General features: G+C 39.0%; 1 protein-coding gene across 1 annotated transcript in view; it reads left to right on the top strand.

Moving 5' to 3' along the window:
* Positions 1-21543, top strand: part of CNTN1 (contactin 1) — a 239818-nt gene that overhangs the window by 64430 nt on the left and 153845 nt on the right. The window contains exon 2 of the mRNA XM_061467767.1: positions 9926-9971. The gene's annotated coding sequence lies outside the window, so the exon portion shown is untranslated. The remainder of the gene's footprint in view (positions 1-9925; positions 9972-21543) is intronic.

Raw genomic sequence — 21543 nt, forward strand, 5'->3', positions numbered from 1 at the left:
CAGTGCAAGCAGATGAAGTTGTAGGACACGTGTATGTAAGGCTTCTTACATTGTCTACTCAAGCAGCAACTTATGTTGCTCTATAGGCATTTAAAAAAGAATACAGATAAAAATCCGTCAAGTATCTTTTGCTTTACTATGCAGTTGAGTTGTTAAACAATGTGGAAACACAAGTCAGATATAAAAAGAGTATTTACTTCCTGGTATAGCTAGAAGTACACATTTTTTCCTGTCCTTTTTTTTACAGGTACTTATTCTTAATAAAGACGATAAATGTCTTAACAATATTTCACAAATAAAAATGAAGTGCCTTTAATATATCATGCTTTTAGAGGTTCTGTTCAGTGCCATGCACCATAAATAAAGACTAATACCCAAATAATTTATTTTTAAAATTATTTTATTGTGTATCATTTAAACAGTAGGACATTTACTCCTGGGGCTTGATACTTGTGGTAATGGTATTTTGAATATCCTATCTGATGTTGTCAGAGAAGTAAGATACTACCTTGAGGATTGCAGAATTATTAGTGGTTTTTCTTTTCATCTTCCAGTTTGAGTTTTCAGACTGAGTTATTTATTATCCTGTTACCTGGCAGAAAGTTTAAGGGAATTCTACTCCATTTATATCAAAATTGTTTGGTTGTTCCCAAGGAACAGGCACAATGTGCTTTCGCTTTCTTGTTTGGTGAGTATAGCTAAATCTGGATATCTTTTTAGTTCTTGAGCGCACGCTGACTAGCTGAAAATCCCATAATGAATAAGCGCATCATTCATTTAATCGGTGTTCTGCATGATAGAAACAAGGGCAGATGCAGCTCCTTGCTCTCCCCAGTAAATCCAGGCCTGTGCAACTTACTTTGAAGTTGCGACAGTTTTATGTTCTCTGGAGTATAAATGAATTACTCTTTCTAGACCAGATAAATTAAAGTTTAGAAGGTAATGCAGGCTGCCTCTAAAGCCCAGAAGTCAGCAATCAGAAAACTTAAATGATGTAGAACTCATAATTTTCTGCAATTTTTCTTTCTGTTGATTCCACTGATAATTAAATCTGAACCTTTTGGCAGTTCTTGGAACATTATTATGAAATTCTACAGTGATGGATTGAAGGTCTCCATGTCCAGAGGTGAACAAGATTTTTATCATAACTCCGCGTGAGCAGGTTGAATGTGCTTTGCTAACATTATTCACGAGGGTGAAAGGTGATTTCTTTCTTTTACGAGCAGAAATATTTTACAGGTCTTCGACAAACCTAAACTCAGAGGCTCTTGATAAATTGTTTGAGCTTGGTCCACTCCAGCAAACCTTTTTGGTTTGATGCTTTTCATTTTGGAAAATGCTTCTATTGCAGCCATTTATTTCAAACCGTTGAATTATCTTTCTGAGTAAATGTAGTAGTGCTACAATACATGAGAAGGAAAGAGTCAGTAAACGTTTGTTTTTTTCCTACTTCCTGGTGTGTTTTGTCTGAAATGGGGAATGCACTTTTCATATCTAGCCTTAACTGAGCTAGCAATTGCTCTTCTTAGTGGTGAAGAAAATCTTTTGTAATGAATACTGGAAATACTGCCTTGACCTGCAATACTGGTACCTCACTGAAATATCACCTAATTCTTTATTGATGTACTCTTGTAATAACCTAGTATACAAGGTCTTCTCACTTGTCTGGCTTTAACTGTTTATGTGAATGAAATCAATTCGTTCATGCAACCCTGAGTCATTTGGGGGTTGGGACCTTACCCAGATACAGGTAGAGTAGGGACACCCCACAAAATCCACTGCATCTAATGCTCAAAGTATAAGAAAAATCAATGTGCTTTCCAAACATACTCCCTGGATCACTGAAATCCAGTAACTACTGACCTATTTTTTTCCTTCAGTGAACAGGCAGTTTAAAGATGCTTAAGTGTCAGAAAAGTCAGGGTTGAAGAAAATCACTTAGCAATGGAAGGCACAGAGGGGACTTCTTGATGTTGATTTTACTAATTCCTTCAAAATATTGGTTGCTATTTAAAAATGCCTATTTTTTAGAGGAGCTTCTTTAATTGCCTGTCAATATGTGGGTGATGAGGGTAGCTATGAAATAGATGATTTCCTTGGTTTTCTGGTGTTAGGTCAGTATTAAAGTAATGCAGAAATGAGGGGATTGCAGTTTTGAGTGTTGCTAACCTGTGAAGTTGCACCAGGGGAGGGTTAGACTGGATATGAAGAAAAATTTCTTCACTGAAAGGCACTGGAACAGGCTGCCCAGGGAACTGGTTGAATCACCATCCTTGAAGGTGTTTAGAAGACATGTAGATGCACTTAGGGATGTGGTTTAGTGGTGGACTTGGCAGTGGTAGATTAATGGTTGGACTTGATGAGCTTATTCAAACCTGAATAATTCTATGATTCTGTGGCATTTACTGGAATACACCAGCATTTACAAAAAGGCTTTTAGTGTTTTTTAGTGCTATAGTGTGTGGTAGGATGGCAACTTATACGGGTAAAGCTTATGTTTGTTATGCAAAATGTTCAATACAGTCCCTCAGGAAATCCTTGTCTCCAAACTGGAGAGGCATAAATTTGATAGGTGAACCACTCGATGGATAAAGAACTGGCTGGATGGCCACATGCAAAGAGTTGTGGTCAATGGCTCAATGTCCAGCTGGAGACCAGTAACGAGTGGTGTCCCTCAGGGATCGGTGTTGGGACCGGTCTTGTTCAACATCTTTGTCGCTGACATGGACAGTGGGATTGAGTGCGCCCTCAGCAAGTTTGCCGATGACACCAAGCTGTGTGGTTCGGTTGATACGCTGGAGGGAAGGAATGCCATCCAGAGGGACCTCGACACACTTGTGAGGTGGGCTGATGCCAACCTCATGAGGTTTAACCATGACAAGTGCAAGGTCCTACACCTGGGTGGGAGCAATCCCAGGCACAGCTACAGGTTGGGCAGAGAAGAGATTCAGAGCAGCCCTGTGGAGAAGGACTTGGGGGTGTTGGTTGATGAGAAAACAAACCTGAGCCAGATTCAGTGTGTGCTTGCAGCCCAGAAAGCCAACCGTATCCTGGGCTGCATCAAAAGGAGTGTGACCAGCAGGTGGAAGGAGGTGATCCTGCCCCTCTACTCTGCTCCTGTGAGACCTCACCTGGAGCATTGTGTGCAGTTCTGGTGTCCTCAACATAAAAAGGACATGGAACTGTTGGAACAAGTCCAGAGGAGGGCCACGAGGATGATCAGGGGACTGGAGCACCTCCCGTATGAAGACAGGCTGAGAAAGTTGGGGCTGTTCAGCCTGGAGAAGAGAAGGCTGCGTGGAGACCTCATAGCAGCCTTCCAGTATCTGAAGGGGGCCTGTAGAGATGCTGGAGAGGGACTCTTCATTAGGGACTGTAGTGACAGGACAAGGGGTAACGGGTTAAAACCTAAAAAGGGGAAACTCAGGTTAGATATAAGGAGGAAGTTCTTTCCTGTGAGGGTGGTGAGGCACTGGAATGGGTTACCCGAGGAAGTTGTGGATGCTTCATCCCTGGTGGTGTTCAAGGCCAGGTTGGACAGAGCCCTGGGTGACATGGTTTAGTGTGAGGTGTCCCTGCCCATGGCAGGCGGTTTGGAACTAAATGATTTTAAGGTCCTTTCCAGCCCTAACCATTCTATGATTCAATGTTATCACATGTTTTCTGGAATAGCACTAAAAAAAACAATTTGAAGATTCTCTAGAACATGGGTTGGTTTAATCAAAAAGAAGAAAGTTTCTGTTTGTGTATTTTTCAAATAGCAGGCATTTTTGTTATCCCTTTTTTAAAACTTTTTTTAAAATATATTTATATCCACAGATTTTTATGCATACACTTAGCTTGCCACAGGCAGATCATTTTGGCCATGCTAGAATCAATTTCTCACATAATGAATGGCTTATGAAAGATGGTTTGAACAGAATATCATCCTCTCTGCTGAGTGACATCATTACCTGATAGTGGAAAGATAGAGACTTCCTAATATATGGAAAGGATCTCCTGTTGTATTTTTTGAGTAGACAATACGCTGTTCAAATGCAAATTGTGCATATTTTTCAATAATATTTTAATATATTGGAAATCCTCTTAGCAACACTACAGCTAAATTAGTGATGGAACAATTATATGAATTGAATGACTTGAGGCATTATCTATGCGCTCTTCTTACGGGCTCAGTTTCTGAAGGACTAAATAAGATCCCAGTCCTTCAGGATTACTTGAATGAATAGATCCTGAAATGCGTGAATAGGTCCTGATACGTAAATCTTTTCAGGATAAGAGCCTTTGTAATTTCTAAGGCAGGAACCATATCTGTCTCACTGCTTTGTGATGCACCTTCACTATGAATGCATAAGTAATAATGCTTCATTTTAATTCCTTGTGAAAGCAGTGACTCCAGCTCTGGCCATGAGTTAAACCCAGAATGAATGGGGAGCAAGCACTGCAGAGACTCTTAACACGTTGACATCATTCTCTTTTGCCCTGTGAAGTTGCCTTTTTTACAGCCTGTGTTCGTAAAGCCTGTGGAAAGGCAAGAGCTTGGGTCTTGCCTTTAGAAGCAAGAGGAAAGGCTTGGATCTTGTAGCTCAAAACTGCTCAAGAGATCTAGTTTCCCCTGCTTGCAGACCTCAATATCTAATCAAGCAGCCTGCAGCTAGTAATAGATGATGAGGTGTTGACGTGATTAACCAACGTAATTTTAGAAATTGCTTAACCTCATAACTCAGTGGTGGCAGCTGGGGAAGGAGTAATTTCTGTGAGTTGCAGTAGCTCTGGTCAAGCCTGGGCTGCAGGAGGTCTGCTCCTGTTACAGGGAGAGTGGGAGCGGTGAGTGATATGTGGAGCTTAGAGTTTATTTATCCTAACTAAAGTCTTAACTTTCTAATCAAAATGCAGCTGTTACATTAGTCCAGCTCCATTTTAGGTAATAATACAGTTAAGACATGCATTTACTAGTACCTGTCTCCTTCTCTGGATCTGCTGGCTGGTGATGCCTATGTTTCTCAAGGAGAATTGATGGGGCAGACAAGTGAGGTTACAATGAGCCATTAGCACACTGGTGATAGGACGAGATTCATGCTAACAGTGGGAGTCCCTTACTGCCTCCTCAAAAATCCACTTGGAGCTAATTTCACAAGTTTTCTAGCATAGTTGGCCTACCTGCAGTTTCTTCATTGATTCCTAGTTCCACATTATACTTATTTTTCTGTTTGCTCTTGCTGAAACCGGTTTTACCTGAATCTCCTTTACACTGTGATTTATATTTGCAGGCTGATGCCTCTGGTGGTTTTCTGTGCCTATGCTATGCTATGCTTTGGTTTTATTATAGGATTGTAGGCAGTTCTGTGATTTTTCCATAATGCTTGAAAATGGGAAGGAAATTTGGAATGAGAGAACTTTCTGAATATGAAGCTTACATCTGATTAAATGTTGATTTTTTTTTAATACCACTGCAGACTTTCCTGTGAATGTGCCTGTTTTTTTAATGAATCTAAAGCTGGATTCCAGCAACTGAGCCTAGTTAGGTTAACATCACAGCTAAAGAAAAGCTGGTGTGACTTTTACAATCACCCCAGAAGAAGCTAAGCTGCATAATCTTTTTTGCTGTTTTCAAGTGGGTTTTCTTTGTGAAGGACTGGTGGGAAAGGCCATATGCAGTGGAATATGAAAACAGAGACTTGAAAGGATTAGGTGAAAATGCAGAGAAAGGTGTTAGGGAAAGGAGGCAAATCATCACTTACAGCTTTGACAAAAGCTACTAGAAAAATGTCAGAAGTCCTTACTGTTCTGAGTCAGAACTGAAATCTGAATGCAGTTCATGCTTTTAGAAGAGCTTGGTGTAATGGTTGGTACTCAGATAATTTTGTTTTAGTGTGACAAGCTAGCATATTGATTTTCAATTGAACCTTAATATCTCTAGATAGGTAACAGCTTTGTATCTCTTTGGAGATTGGAAAATCTAAGCTCCTTGGCATGCACAAGAAACATTGTCTTTTTTATTTAAGCAGGACTTGCATACTGTATTTATTCTAGAATATCTGTATCTATATATATATTCCAGAAGCAATTCCCTAAAGCTTATATCCTTCATGTTAGATATACAAATGTCTTTCAGTTTGGTAAGGTTCTTACTTTCGCTATGTTTCTTTTCCATGGGTGATGTTTTGCATAACATACTCCTCCTAGAGTATCCTCTGCAGTGGAATGATATTATAACAAGTATTACAAAATAGCTTTTTCTCAGAGTGGAGGTTAATGTAGAATGACCCTTTTTTTTGCCGTTGCTGAGCACGTCCAGAGCCTGGTGCTGAACTGATGGGTCCTTTTGATTAGCAGAGACTGAAAGTGGTTTTTTTCAAGAGCTACTCAGGATGGGTTAGGCATTATTGAGTTCAGCAGTAATCTTTCTACATTGCAGCGCTCTCTCTTGCCTCACACTGTGATTAAGGCTGAAGAGGTGAATTTAGATCTGCAAAGATGATCTAAAATTCCATGTGGTTTCTATAAATTTTCATGTATGGAGATTCAAGCAAATTACTTCATTATCTTTACTGGAAATAGGAAAAGTGGGATAAAATTATATATAAAAAAAAATTCTTCTGCCTGTCTTCTTTATGTTATGAGCTGAAATAATCAAATCACGTTTTCATAACACCTGATGAAATATTGCCTGTCCTTACCCATGTAAAATGAGTAAGTCAGGTAGCAATTCCACCACTTTCCCAGCTGACTTCAGTGGCTTGATTCAGGTACCAGCAGATACAAATAATGATGCTGCCAGTGCCATTGCTTAAATATGAAGGAGGAGTATACATGGAGCTTCCCAGATTTGTCTGTGGAAGATGGCTTATTCTGTCACTAGGAGTGAATCCTGCTGGAGCATCTTCCTCCATCCGCTGTGCCCACGGCAAGCAGGGAGATGCTGAGCAGTGAGTCATCTGAGCAGCAGGACCTGCCACCAAGGAGCAAGGCTGGACACCTTGCAGGATGTCACTGAACTCTGGGCCTGGGTATTGCCTGGGCACATTCAGACTGCCAGTACTTGTATGGCTTGTGAAAAGGGTTGTAGGTGACAACAAATTCTCTTTCCAGAGGATAAAAGAGAGAAAAATACTCCACTTTAAAAGCCTGTCTCTTTTATTTGTGGGCTACAGGTCTACAGAGCTCTTTAGACCATTCATCTGCATTTGGTTTTACAGGTGTGTTGTTTTCTTTTTTGTTTATGTCATCTAAAGTACAGCATAGCATGACTCCTTCATCCCAGTTCCCGTTTTCTGTCCATAGGCATCCAGTGCTCACTGTTGTCTGCGTCAATATACTGAGCCAGAAGGAGTCCTCCTCTCACCCTCTGCCTGTGTGTACTGCATTCTTCAGCAGATTAGTTTGAAAATGATTTTGGTCCTATGCTAAATGTAAAACCAAGAAAGATTATACTCTGTTTTAAACTTGCAAGGATAAATGTATTTAATTTGTAGTTTCCTAGACTATTCTTGGTTATTTCCTCTTTTCCCCTGATTGCAGCACCTTTCTAGATACTCTAGACGTTTTCAATCAAAACAACACTCTCCTGTGTTTGTAGTTTTTCTGTAGTCCCTCTCTGCATTTCACACTTGGAAAATGCATTTCTGATTCCCTGATGTCTATAGTCTATCTTTTTATTTTAGCAGCTGTCTCAGTTTGACAGGCTTTTCCATAATACATAGGTTCTTAAAGGTAAAGTTAAAAGTTACAGAGGTGAAAGACTCACAAATGATGGAATAGTAATACCCAGGGTTACTGATAAAAGGGAAGGAAGGTCTTAACAGCTAACCAAGTGTTGCCCTGTTGAGGATGAAATTAATGTCTGTTGATTTCTTTAACCTTATTTTACTTCCTACATTGCACAGCAGGTTGTAAGCTTTGGTTGAAAGAAATTAATGTAAAGCTATTAACAGCAAGCACAGTTTGGTGTAACACAAAGGGATCTTGGAAAATAACATATAGAGAGTTATAGAAAGACTATTGTATATTAACTGTTACGGTGTTTCTGAATATGGTAGGGAATAGTTCTCAAACCTTTACTTCGAAAAATGACTGAGAGAACTTTAATGAGAAATTTGCATTCTTTAAATGCTTGCCATTTCAGAAAACCATACAGAACCTTGAAACTGTTTTTTTCTGTGTTCTAGTTTATTTTCCACCTCAACTAATAAATCATGAAGGAAACATGTAAACCTTCATATTAAGTGTTGAAAAAAATGACAGAATATTTTGCATTATCCTGATGATGTAATATGCAAGTTGTTACTCCAACAAGTTCCTTCTTGAGATAAATGTGTTTCTTGAAAACAAATTTTCAGAGTTAAGACATATGACCATGCAAATGTGTATACAGCAAGGGAGTGAAAGACTACAATTTAGGCATGACAAAACACGTCCTTTTGTGTATGTGGCTCTGTAAGATTAGTTCCAATTATTTTTGTCCTCTGATTCTCAAGAGTAGTTAACAAGTAGCTAGAAATAATGGAAATGCTCTTTATAGATAGGGAATATTCTGATATTCTGCCCAGGTCAGTAGCAGCAGAATGATTAAACCCCAGTGTCTTAACATGAACATTTACTTTATAAAAGGGAGAAGGGATTAGTCTGGAAGTACAGTCATCTTTCTTCACCTCTCAACACAGTGAAAAGACTGACATTAAACTTCTGGAGACAAGAAATTTTTATCTCTTTATATAGAAATGCAACATGTGGAAAAAAGTAGAATTAACATGGCTTAATGAAGCCTTATGAGAAATCATTAGATTTTCAATCTTGTAAATAGTCATTAAATCACTGAAGGCCAGATCTGATTTTGCACTGCAGTTAATCAGAGCGCAAGCAAAACAGAATAGTAAGCACACCTCAATTAAGCTACCTATAAAGTAGTATAGCTCTGGAGCCTGAGTGCTTGGGTCTTTTATGTCACCGATGGAATTGGCAATGGACCTTACATATCTAAAAAGTTCCTTGCCTTATATTCGCATACTTAAGTCATTGTCCATCTGGCTATTAATACAACTTAAACATCCTTTGTGCAATAGCAATCAACTACAGTTGCAGAAGGAAATACAGGTATGAGAGTGAGATGGAAATCTGTTAGTTTATGTAGCCAACTTCTGAAGTGGGTACTGTGTATTATATGATGTGTTTGGGTTGCACTACATCTTGGAAGCATTTGAAAAATTGCAAGTTGTGCCAGTGTAGCGAAGTTCCTTCCTTGGGTACACTGATGCAGACATATAGTGGATATTACACTGAAACTGCTAAGAGAGGAAATGGAGATATGGAGGTAGTTTGACAGTATCTACAGCTGTGAGTCAGAGAAGGCTTGGGAAGAAGAAATCAAAGCTGAAGTTGAGTAAAGACTTTTTGAATCTTTCTGGAAGGACATGTCACGATTTGCTGGATGGAAACAAATATAAGGAGGGATCAGAAGAGAGATTATAAAGGGAATAATGAAATGTGTTAGAAAAAGTAGATGTATGATGGTAACCCAGCATGTATCTGAGCAGGCATCTCAGTGTAATTTACTACAGGAGAGAGTTCTAGGATCAAGTTTTTCTCATATGGTATTAATGACTTTAAAAATAGCTAAATGTGCACCCAAGCATAATTCTTTAAGGCAGTCTCTAATATCTTGCATATCAGATAACCAGGAAAAATAAAATCACACAAGCTCACTCTGCTTTTAAAGTTTAATTTTGGTAACATTTTATTAATAATATGTCTTTGTGCAAGAAAGTGACTAGCTGGAAACCCACGTTTATGAATTGCAGGAAACATCTGGGAAAAGCTGTCTGTAAGAGAATGTTATGAATATATACATAACAATTTCTAACAGAACTGGTAATTGAAAAATTGGGAGTTGAGCAAACAACTGAGCCCTGTCTTTATTTGATTCTAGATACTGCCTCTGGATCTGCATTGAAACGGAGTCCACCTTATTAGAGGTTCGTGACTTTTCTCAGTTCTTACATACAGTTTTAAAATAATTGCTTATTACCATGTTTAAGTAATGAAGTGAAAAATACGAGCTTCTTAGTAGCTAATAATTAGTCCCAGTGCAATGGAAAAAAGTGGTAAAAACATTGTTAAGTCAGAAATTTATGCTGAACTAATGCACAGAAACAGCGTTGTGCTTTTGGCCTCATCAGTGCCGTTAGTTTGTAAATGTTAGCTATATTGAAATACAGCATTTTAACATTAGGTCTACTGGCAAGGCTTTTGATTCAAATAATTCTTTGGTTTGAGTTGATCTTTGGTATGTATATCTTCCTGTTCCTGTTCGAAGCCTGGAGTAGTCAGTACTTCTGAGACTGTATCTGCAATGAAAGACACATCAAATAAGCTTTATATATATATAATGTATAAGCACAGGACTTGATCTGTGTTTTCTTTGACTATTCAGAAATGACTGCTGGGTTCTAAAATGTATGTATGTTTAAAGCATGGAAGGTGGTACTCAGTGATCGGTTTAGAGCAGGCTAAAGCCCTTCCAGGCTTGGCTCTGCATATATGTATTGCTGGGCAATTGGAAGCCCATAGCTCGGGGATGACTGTATTCACTATATGAAGGTGGACTAATTTGGGGCTCCCTATAAAATCATGTTAAACTGCAATAAGCAACATTACATGACTCTGATGAGCTAGTCTGGTGGGATGGACAGTTGAAATAGCAGTAGGAGCTCTGTGGGCCTAATGATTTCGAATCCATCTAGTTGCCTATAGGAATAGCCTTAGATTATCATCAGGGGTATGCAGACTGATTTCCCCCCTCTTGCCCCTGGAAGATCACTTAAAGATTGCATTAAATTCATGTATATTCCTAAGACTATAATTCAAGTAAGAACATAAACAAGAGGTGTATTAATACAATTTTGGAAGCAGTTCTCAGTATATGGTTTTAAATGCATGAAGTGAAATACATTATTCTGGTGTGTTGTAGAACAGGACCAGAGGAAGTCCTGGCTTCTAGTGGCAAAACATGGTTCCTTGGCTTAAAGTTATTTAGTACTGACAAGTTTTACTTCAGCATCTTTTATCTTCTATAACTTTATTAATTTTCTGCTTCTAAACAAGGAAAGCACCAGCTCAGAGTAGTGCTAGTTAATCCTGTAGGTACCAACCTGTAGCCAAAACCCTTCTGGGAGTCTGAATGTTGTTGACTTTGACTGATATATTGACAAACTGTTTTGTTCAATATTTGTGTAGAACTGAACCCAAGGGTGCTGTGCAATATAGGCAAATAACAGTGATACTTCTTATATACTGTTGGGGTTTTTTGGGAGATAACTCCTTGCATTTCTATTTTATATACTGCTTCAGCTAATTTAATGAACAAATTAGTGTAGCTCAGACTTCATTTTGTAGTCATTGTTAGGTAACCTGTCTGAAAATAGCTCAAAATCTCTGGTTTTGCTGTTTAATTCATTCTTATAGGATCAAATATTTATCTGTTTTGTTTGTTTCCAAATGACAATGACATGAGTTTTTGTATACTATATTGCTTAATTCTGGTGAAATGGCATAGGTTGTAGGCATGACTTCAGTCTTTGGACCTTGATTCATCACATAATCACTGGTGAGAGCAAACTCTTCTGTTCAGCTGGTTTTATTTATCTTCTAGAAAGCTGATCTCTACAGTAATGAAGACATAAGTGCAGCTTAGTTATCTGTAACTCCAGTTGCCTGGAAGTCAGTAGGTGTTTCTCCATTTGGATGATGAGTATGGCATAAAGCTCATTTACACCTTACTGAGTACAGGATACTATTGCACAGTGCTTATTAGCATCATATCAGACTATAATAGTTCTGGTCCTTACAGAAACTGTGCTTAGGCTCTTATTTTGATTTACATGCATAAGTGAAGCTTCTTATCAGCCAGGTGTGATGGAGTTTGCAGCTGGCCTTGTGTAGTGATACGTGTTTCTCAAACCTGTAGCAGTGCATGCTGCCCAAGCCAACTTTCAGGGTGGTTCTGTCCTCTGTGCTTATAAATGCATCTTAGTATATCTTAGGATACATATCCATGGGACAAGCATTTGTTCCTGACACCTGTTTTGTATCTGAGATAAGGTTCACCAAGTCACTGTCATGCACCTTTTCTGTTTGAGAAAGATTTTATCCACCTTTGTTGCACTGCTCATCACACTCAATTTTCCATGTACATGTCGTCATACATTCCTTACCAGTAAGCCCTGAATTGGCATGGCACATGCTGGTAGTCTCTTATTAAAGAACAACCTTTCCCGTACTTAATGTACTGTATGAACAAGCTCGTGGTCCAAGGAGCAGCTTGATATACCTGGTGCTTTTTGTCTTCATTCAAAATGGCCACAGTCTCCTGCTGTTTCTAATTTATAACTGCCATCAGTAAAGATGAATATTATGTTTATTCTTTGTCTGGAAAGAAAACCAAAATGAAGAACGAAAGCCCTTATGGAGGAGTGGGAGGTGGAAGTGCAGGAGCCAGTGCTTCCCTGCAGTGGCAAATAGCATTGCTTGTTTATTCCCCTGCTGGGACAGGGCACCGACCTTTGAACCATCAGGTAGTGCTGTGGGTCTGTGCAGCTGCAGCAAGCCTGCAGATCAGGAACAGTGTCTTATGTGTAATTTTCCCCAGTGAAGGAAGCAGTGGGGAGTGAGCTGTCTGTCTCCTGCACGGCTCTCTCCTGAGCTCCTAGGATGTGGAGAGGGAGCAGGCCATATGCTAAGTGTAGAGCTCTGATCACTGTCTTTAGAGAGTGCCTGTCACGTAAAATGACAGAGAGTCTGGGAGGAGGGCAGTGCAGCTGTAATGCAACATTGCAGCCTCCCTTTTACTCACTGACCTTATGGGATTAGACAGCTTTGTATAGGATATGCCAGTTGTCGGTGTCTCATTCAGGACTGGAAGAGATGCTGAGCCATGCTGAGCTGCAGCAGAGGAGTGCTCTCTGATAGGACTCAGCACTTAGAAGGACACAGTCTGGCTGCAGGCAAGAGGCACAAGGTGCCTGTTGAGTGCCTCTCCCAAGGTCTGACTCAGAAACATGATTCCGTGATATGACCAAGCACGATGCCTCTCATCTATATTAGAGAGGCGAGAATATCATTTGATGGGTATTCAGAAAGAGGAATAGTGTTGTATTAATTATTGCATAAGCTGTAGCATCTCATCTAGCAAAGCTCTTTGAAGTATGCCATAAACTAATTAAATATCTAGACATCCAAAAATAATTATTTCCATATATAATTGGCTTTCTATTATGCGATGCAGTCCCTTCCCATTAAAATTAAGCTTTTCAGTGTCCCAAAATATGAAAGAGTTAGATCTGTGTTTGGATGCAACTGTGCTTCAGACTAAATACTTCTCAACAATCTTGCAGAATTCAATTTGAATATGTTAAAATGAACAGAAACAGTTCAAATTGACATTGTCCTGGAAAGGCCTTCGTAGGATACATTCTGCTTATTATACATTAATTTCTATAACTATGCAGCTGCCTTTTACATTGGAGGCATTATTTTTGAATTACTGAAGTATTTTAAGAGCGATGCTCTTGGTAAAGGCATAAACAAAGTACAAAGGCCAGTCTTTTCCACACAGTAGATTGTTGTGAAGAGTTTGTGCCAGCCAGTACGAAGAGTGCAATCTTGTCTTATTTCTCTCAAGAGAGAAGAATTACTCAACTGCTTCAGCTCCTGCTGCTCCACATTCTTCTCCTTAAGCTGTATTGTTGGAGTGGTCTGCTCCTCTTCACAGAGCAGCCAGCCTAACTGGCAGAAATGCAAATGTATAGCACTGTCTTCTTCATGAAAGGTCTTCACCTGTGAGCTCTTTCGGATAAGCACTCTTTGGATAAGCTTTCTCAACAGTGTAGTTGTGCTGTAGATTACTGTTCCTAAAAGAAAACCAACAGATTATTTTTCAAACAACCGCATTATGCTCAGCAGTATCTATTAAAGCTGCACATCTGCAGAGGTGGTGTTATTGATTGATACACTGACACATGCTGACAATCCAGGTGATTTGTCTTGCCTTTACTCTGATCAGAAAATTTTGCTCAGGGTTGTATTTGCTCCAGTGGTTGACACAGTAGGGACTGTGAACAGACAAGGTGTGCCCAGCTAAGATCACCAGATTCAAGTGTATTTCTGTCTTCAACTCATTTTACTGTGAATTGGGTAGCGCTGTGTGCCTCCAGCAATCAGTCCTTTTTTTAAAGGTTTGTGTTGGCAGCTACATACATGTTTTAATGTGGTTACCACTGCAGTTTCTTAACATGCCTCAGTACTATTACTATTACTACCCTGCTTGGGGTTAAAATGTGCCCGGCATACCACTAAAAAGCACTTCTGAGTGCTGCTGCCCCTGGTGATGCAATCCTTTGACCTTGCTAGGATATTATAGAAACTATTCTATGATTCTATGATTCTATGATTATCTGATACTGAAGCATATATGTAGTTGTTAAGAAACATTAAATAGATTTTTATTAAAAAATCAGCAAATACTGAAGATCAAGTGCAGACATTCGCTAATTGGAGGAGTGCAGAGAAGTGTTTGCTAGGTTGGCTCATGAAAGCCAGAAGCCTTGGAGCAAGTACAGAAACTGAAGTGACAGAGACTGTGTATACAAGTCCCCAGAATAACCCACAGCCCTTCATTATGCAAGGAAGTTAAGCTGTTGTTTTGCTTGGTAGAAGTACTTGTTGCATAAACAGTGTGATTTATTGTAGATTAGGAGTGGAATCCTTGAAGACGCTGAAATTATTTCCCATGTTCACGTGTCAATGCTCTTATCTCCCTAGGCAGGGCTAGTGGGAGAAAGATGGTCCAGATGTTTTGCCAGCTACTGGTATTGATGCTGGGGTTGAGTAACCAACATCACCAATTTTTCTTGGTGAAGAAAGGGTCTATGTCTGGCACTTATCACAGCTGTGTTAAAAGCTATTTAAATCAAGGTGAGATATTAAGGCACTTATTTTTATATGTTGCCAGCTTTCTTAAGTAAGTAAGAGATTCATATGGATGTTGAAAACAGTGCACCAAATGGCCTTGCAAGACTGTGACATCTTGGATGTGTGACTTGACTTTGCATCAAGAATAGTGTGTGTTTTTCATTAAAAAGAGACTAACTTTGCAAAAATCTTCTTACTGGAGCTTCCAAGAATTATGCAAAGCAGTAATTATTCACAGATTTTAAGACACAAAAGCAATCCCTAGACAATGCAAACCACAGAATCCTTCCCTGAAACAGACATTAATTCGGATTGCTTGGGGTTTTTTTTAAAGATGTTCCAGTAAGATGTTCCAGTTGTTGATACTTGCGCAATTAGAAGTGTTCATTAACTATAAAGGGATTAATATTTACACTACAGACTTTTAAAATGATAGGCTGAATGAATCCCAAACGCATTTAAAAATAAAACAAATCAAACATTAAACCATTACGATAGTATATGTTATTGTGTGGTGATATATGTGGAATGTGATGTTTCATCTTGGCTTTCTTTTAAATAACCCAGATGGGCTGAAGTTCTTTAGGTCTTGACTGAGGCAAGTTTCATGGATGTGGCTGTATAACTTCTCTAGAAAATTTTCTTTAGTCTTAAACATCCCTTGAGGTTTTGATTCAATGACTAAATGCAGAATACCAGTATGACGTTGCTAACATCATGTACTGTCCTAACCGTACCAAATACAAAAGCATAACTTACATATTAAATCTAAGAAAAATTATGTATTAGTGTCCTAGAGGTTTTCTTTTGACTAGTAGTTGGCACAGTGCTGTGTTTTGGCTTTAGTCTGAGAATAATATTCATAACACAATAGTTAGAAACTAATACTTGGTTGATGGCTGAGCTTTAACAATGACAAGGAGTATGTAATTCTCCTGCTTATCTCTTCAGGGATGGCTAAATATTCACACTAGAAGTGCACATTCAGCTGGTTTGCTGGTCCTTGCTGAATTTACTTCAGAGCTCTCTGGGATACATCTTTCCATTTTATAAATAAGACTTCATGCTAATTCTTTAAAATAATTCCATTCTAAAATTGAAAAAGGATAGTGGAAACACATTACTTTGTAACTGAAAGGCGGATAAAAATTTGATCCAAATATGAATTATAAAAAATTCCCAAGAGCCTACCCAGTTTTGCAGATGGGGTATAACAAATTCCTGAGTTACATGTACTCTGCTAATCCTAAATCACGGTAATTTAAACAGCAGTGTTGCAAACTGTTCCTTATCTCTTTTTTTTCTGTCATCTTCTTAGGGGTTCATGTCTATACACAAATATATTCATGTGTATACATGAGTAAGGTAATTGTATTGGTCTCTTCTGGATGATACCCATTTTAGTTAGTCTAGTGGATACAACAGCTTTGGTGATTTTACTTTCTTCAGTCCAGAGCAAGCTTCTCAGAATAAGTCTTGGTAATCTCCCATAAAGTATTTGGCTAATATGCAGAGTATGTTGGTTGCTGTTCACAGAATCACAAAATTGTTAGGGTTGAAATGGATCTCTGGAGATCTGCCTAGACCAGCCCCCCCTTTCCAACCTTTGAAAGTTCCTCAAAACTCACTAGGATCTTACAGATGCTTATTAGCATCTCCCTTTAAGTGCAGAGCATTGCAAATGCCAGAACATGAGGAGTTCAGTGATTACTTCTGTAAATTAGATTAGGAATCACTGTGCTGCTGCTGAAGTAAACCAGAAAAATCCAATATTAGGCTGAATAATGGTGTTAATGAGTTCAGCTTCTGGATGCACATCAGGTGTGGACTGGAGAGAAGCCATCTGCTGTCTACTCTGCACTGTTCTGGTGAGAACTGTTGTGTGCAGCTGATGGGAAAGCAGTGAGTCTGTTTTGGCAGCAGCTGGGTCTGCTGTTTGTTCCATCAGGAGGTCAGATTTGGGGTATTTAACGGATCAGAAAGGTGGCTTCCACCGCTGTGGGTGGGACATATACTCTTCTCTTAGACTTGCCTAAAGAAAGCAATGATGGCTGAAGGTATGAACTCTTCCACCACGTCTTCCTCTTACAGTTCTTACGGGCTCCTACCAGCTTTACACAAGCATGAAGCATTGATGGTGACAAGCCCATCAGCTACCCCACCTCCCTACCGGGTCAGCACTGAGAAAAGGGAAAATGGCAGCAGACGCCAGCGCATCGCTTTATGGCCACAGATCAGGTTGCATCTTGAAAATCTTCCTTCTTCTGTTTCATGACAGAGCTTGAAAATAAAAATATTCTTCTAAGTTAAAATATTTTTCTATAGCCACAACATGCATTGGAGTTAATAAAGAGTTTAGTCTTAATTAAACAGTAATAGAAAACCAGAACAATGCTGTATGTTTTGTTTTAAGGGATTAAAGAGATTCAGCTTTATTTGTCTTTCAAATTGAAGTTTAAACTAAGGTGGAAGCTGTGGCCTATAACTAAAGTCTGCCTCTTGCCTAGGCTATTGAACCCTGCTCCGTTTTATTGCTGTGTGCAGGTCTTACATGTGTTCATGTAACACAGGCACTTATGTGCTTTAGTAGACCATGTGTGACTCGGTAATGAGTATGTTACTGAGCTGCATTAGCTTGCTGTCAGTTACTTCCCTCCTGATAATCAATTCTCACAAAAATTGTTTTGAGGATCATATTTAAGGTGGGGGATGCAATCTGTGTGTTTCTGAACTCTCTTCCTTGTGTTTTACAGAACAATAGAAAACTATTCTTTTCAAAGTGAGTCATGTTTGTGTGGGCTGGGAATATGTCTGTGTGAATTCAGTGTTCGTTCTGTGAGCAGCATCTTTATCACGACCTCTGTTTTGACAAGAAGCTTTCATTTAGCTTTGTAATATCCTTTTCAGAGGAGGCATTTGCGTGTAATAGCCAAACTGCATCTGGGAAATGGTGACAGAAGCAATCACACTGTGGATGACTTTTTGGATAAACCAAGCAGCTGGTTGCCAGCAACACTGCTCAGCTCTGAATGATGCCTCTCAGAGCAGGGCTGGGAAGGGGAATGTGGGAATTCCCCACAAGGAGCACAGAGACAAGAAGGGTGTCAGAAGTTTTACAGTAGTTTTCCCTGACTGGAAGCCAAATGAAGAGAACAAGGAGAGTTGTGTGTCCAAAGTGCTCAAACCAAGCCCTGGTCTAGTTATTCATTGGGGGTATAATGAAGAAAGGGATAAACAGATGTGAGTTTTTGGAAGAAAATATTTGAGCAACTCTGGGCTTTAAAGATCAGGATTACAAAGACTTGTGATTTGGGTCAAAGCCAGTCCATCCTTGGGAAAGGCATCATAGAAGAGGCGGCAGTAGGATGGGGGAGACACAAATCCCGTTTGGCCTTTGCTTGAAAGTAAAGAGTAAAACTGAAGCTTGTTTATAATCATGATAAAATTTAAGAAAGAAGTCAAAGGTGTGAAGAAACTCATTACAGAACAGCTCTTGAGGCTGGCTTGTGGACCATACCAGCTCCTTGCTCTGCCTGGTTTAGGCAGAGACCTGGGGCTGTGGTCAGATGAGCTGTGGTAGCACCGCTGTCAGTGGTTATTAGAACTGCCAAGCCTTGGAGGTGTGTGAGGATTGAAAGTGTGTCATCACCCATCCAGGTTGGTTTCTACTTTGATGAGGGCCTAGAGTTAAAAAAAAATCATCAATACAATTCAAAGACTTTGGGGTTATATTCCATGCTTTATAGATAGTTACATACACATATACACATTATATAAAGTATAGTGGTCAGGGTACATATAAAATTCAAAATATACATTTAAATATATACTTTAAATGTATATTTAAGTCTATTGTGCCAGTCGTTTATGTCACATACTTACTAAGCTGCTGAAATTTCCCAGAGCTTGTGTTGCCACCACCACCAATGTAATGGCACTTTAATTTGATGTAACATTTTACTGTTTGCTAAGGAAGCAAGGACCATGCAATAATTTCCTGTCAGCCCTCTGCATCAGGTTTTGAACTGCTGATCTTGCTCCTGCAGCATGGAAGGAAATCTTCTGCAAGTGTTGAAGATAGAAACGTAGAATAGTTAGGGCTGGAAATAATTAAGTTCTTACAAGTTTCACTGTGGCAGTGGCTCAGTAAAGACAAAAAAACCCAAATCGGTGCCCTACTGAGTAGAAAGCTGTTATATATTCTCCTTGGCAGCAATCAACATATACATACCTCCAGGCTAAGCACAGCAGGTGCTGTCTCCTGACCAGAAGAGATGTCAGAAATATATGTCATGGGAGAGAAACTGAAATTATTTTGGTTAAGGGGTATAAGAGAAGTAGGACTCAAGTCTGTAGGAAATCTTGTTTCATTGCATCTCTTGGTCACAGAACAACTCATTACATATTTTTTATCATTTTACCATTCATACTTCTGGTTTTGAGCAATGTAATTACTGAATTCACCAAATACGCAGTTTTAGAGATAAGATGCCTCTGAGAGGAGAATGAGTGGGAAATTGAGAGCTTTTTTTCATTATGCTTAATGCAGCTAAAACCTTTTTTTGCTTCATACTTTATCTTTAGAATTATTAGCTATGAAACATTTCTTAGTTTTGTTCTCTGACACCAGTCTGACTTGCAGATTCAGAAATCTTTTTCTCTGATCTTTGAACAGATTAGCATTAGTGCTCACTGATACACAGTACGCATGTTACTCCAGAAGATCATTTAAAAAAATTAGATTTCAGTCACACTGAATTCAAATATTTAGCTATTAGTATTGAGAGCTAGTAATTTATTTTCTTATTTTCATTAATATTAATGTTTAATTACTGTATTGTGACAAAAGGATTTGAGTACTATAAATAATTTCTAAAATCAAAGTATAAAATTAGTTTAGAAGTCTTGCTTTCATAAAGCCTGGGGTGCCCTTTGGCATCAAACTAACAAAGTGTTCTAAAGAGCAAAGAAGAGTGGAAAACAAAAAACAAATAATGCACCTTCTGCAGGCTGAGTGAGTGCATAAATAATGCACCTTCCCCAGCCTTTCAGAGTGCTGTAAAGTTGTTAAATGTAGCTTCTGAAAGGCAGTCAGAGATACAGGTTCCCAGTGTGGGTAGACACGACTGCCACTGGCCTGCTCTTGTCCTCCTTGAGTCACCGATGTGCCAGACAGCTCAGCAAATGGCTTGTGGTAGGGCATGGTACAGAGAAAAACTGATATTACACTAAATAAGAATTAGGTTTTATAAAAATAAGAGTACTTTGAATGAAGCCAGAAGAAATAGAACAAAGAAGATGACCTAGGAGCAAAACCAAAAGTAAATGATTTGGCAGGATAAAGGCAGTCAAACTTGAGCAGTACGAAGTGGAAGGAAAGATACACTGGGAAGATTAGTTTTAATAGTAGCATGTGTTGCTTTCTCAGTAGCAATCACTGCAGAGAGCTGGAGATATGTTAGACAACTCAGGAAAGCATTTATTCAATATAAAATAAGAAATAAACACTTCAGAGGTAACAAGTATGGAACAGGTTAGACAATAGCTTCAAAAATATGAATAGGTAAATATGAATAGGTAGACATTTTAGAGAAATGTTTTGACACACAGGCTAGATATTTTACAAAGTAATTAGTTGATTAAGTCAGTCCATTTTGCAGATGAAATACTTCCAAGGAAGGTATAACTGGAGAACTGCAATATGGTCAACAAAAGTTGACCATCTGTGTATAAAGTTCCACTTAATCTTTCAAATACTACTAAAAAAGAACTTGCACGGTAATAGAATTATTAAAAATAATTTAATAAAAGGAAACATATTTTGCTTCAATTACTGTTGAAGTCATCATCACATTGTATTTAAAGAGGTTGATAAAATTCCAAAGAACAGTCAACGAATATTTCCCGAGGCTAAGAGGGATACATTTTTTGTGTTTAAGGGCATAAACTTAGAAAAGGTTGAGGACAAAGCTGTTCACTAAGAAAATCCAAATATTTTTCTCTTCAGTCTCCTACTTGCTGCTCTTAAACAAGATATTGGAGTAGGTAAATAGGCAGTATGCATGCCATCTGTGGTACACCGCAAAATCCTGATCTTGGGATGCTTGCACATGCCAACAGCCCTCATCTGCTAGCCTTTTACGTTAGTGGATTCCCTTAAATACAACACAGCCTTAATTTGAAAGGAAACTGGTGTGCATTGACAGGAGAGGCAAATAAGAAAAGGCAGTAAAAAGGAGTTATCATTCAGGTCTCATCTCAAATCAGGACATAGCTGGAGAGTGGCACATAATGTCAGTGTAGTCATGAAATATGGAAATTCCTACATCTGATCTAGTTGCTGCAACACTTGTCTTCATAACACCTGTTACACGCTCAGCTCTTGCTAGCCCTCTCTCTGTAGTTATGGTTTAAATTGCACAAGCAAGCTTTTGCAATGTCATGGTATGGAGAGGTGTGTGATATGCTCATGCCACCAGTGCAGAGGTGGGAAGGACTGTTACGTGAAATCGTGGCGCAGCGACCACACCAAGTACTGCTCTCTTCCAGAAGGCTGGGCACAGCTCTACTGCTGCTTCC

This window comes from Pezoporus flaviventris, unplaced genomic scaffold (genome assembly GCF_033815535.1).
Source record: "Pezoporus flaviventris isolate CSIRO_AGI_PZ_B2104156 unplaced genomic scaffold, CSIRO_AGI_Pfla_v1 ptg000045l, whole genome shotgun sequence".
Classification (NCBI taxonomy): Eukaryota; Metazoa; Chordata; class Aves; order Psittaciformes; family Psittacidae; genus Pezoporus; species Pezoporus flaviventris.